This window comes from Triticum dicoccoides, chromosome 3A, assembly GCF_002162155.2.
Source record: "Triticum dicoccoides isolate Atlit2015 ecotype Zavitan chromosome 3A, WEW_v2.0, whole genome shotgun sequence".
Lineage (NCBI taxonomy): Eukaryota > Viridiplantae > Streptophyta > Magnoliopsida > Poales > Poaceae > Triticum > Triticum dicoccoides.
Window position 1 is genome coordinate 581,690,946 of NC_041384.1, and position 1,526 is coordinate 581,692,471.

The window sequence follows — 1,526 nt, forward strand, 5'->3', positions numbered from 1 at the left end:
GGGGACGAAGACGGGCGGCGGCGAGGTGGCCTCGGCCGGCGATGTCGGTGAAGCCACCGGGCAGCGACCGACGATGGTGTTCGGGGCGAGGGGCGCCTAGATCGGGGAGAAGGGGAGGGGACTGGATCGGGGGGAGGGGAGGAGCGAGGGGATCGTCGGGGGAGGTGGGAGTGTGGTGGTGGATCAGGCTAGGGTTAGGTGCCATGGGGTTAGTAGGGGTGGGTGGTTGGGCCTAGAGCCATCTAGGCCAGGGAGTCGCGGGGTGGGCTGGCTGGGTGTGGGCCGAGGCCCACGAGGGAGAGGGGGGCATTTTCTATTTTTCCTTTTAGCACTTTGTTTTATTTTAGCTTAGGGCATTTAACCAATTTGCAAGAATTTTGGTTCACCGCCAATATTAACAAATGAATATTTGTCACATGATCAACATTTTAAATTTCCATGTTTTGCGAACTTTTGGTGTTCACTTAGAATTTGATATTTGAATTAGGACCGGAATGAATCAAAAGGGGGATTTAGCAACAGTGAAAAATGATGACATGGCACCATTAACAGGGGATTACTGTAGCATGACACTGGGGGTGTTACACAGGCCAAGAGGTGTCGCGCGCCCCCCTTACCCAAACCAAATTGGACTAGGGCTAGGGGGGCCAACCCCCCTTTCCTTCTCTTCTTCCTCTCCTTCCTTATTCTCCTACTTGGACTAGGAAAGGGGGAAACCTACTCCTACTAGGAGTAGGAATCCCCCCTTGGGCGCGCCCCTAGAGGCCAGCCCTCCTCCTCCTCCCCTCCTTTATATACGGGGGGGGCACCCCATAGACACATAAGTTGATCTTTAGCCGTGTGTGGTGCCCCCCTCCACAATTTTCCACCTCGGGCATATTGTCGTAGTGCTTAGGCGAAGCCTTGCGTCGGTAACTTCATCATCATCGTCGACACGCCGTCGTACTGAAAACTCACCCTCGGCCTCAGCTGGATCAAGAATACAAGGGACGTCACCGAGCTGAATGTGTGCAGATCGCGGAGGTGTCGTGCGTTCGGTACTTGATCGGTTGGATTGCGAAGATGTTTGACTACATCAACCGCGTTACTTAACGCTTCTGCTTTCGGTCTACGAGGGTACGTAGACACACTCTCCCCTCTTGTTGCTATGCATCTTCTAGATAGATCTTGCGTGATTGTAGGAAATTTTTTGAAATACTGTGTTCCCCAACAAGAGGAGCCCCGGTCAGGCCCGCCCAAACCCAGATGGGGCCCAAGGGCCCCGATCTGGGGCGGGAGGGCACCGCCGTCAGCCACCGTGACGCCCCGCCACCTGCGCCACCCAAGGGGCCACGCCGCCGTCGGATCCATCGTCGCCGAGAAGCACCGCCGCCATCGGGAGGCCCCCGCGCCTTCACATGCGCGCGCGGGGAAGGAATGGCCCGCCACCGTCGGCACCGCGCGGGCAAGTCCCGGCGGACCATGCCGGCGGCGGTGGGGGAAGAGGGCCGAGGAGGTGGGGGTAGAGGAGAGGGGCCAGAGGACCG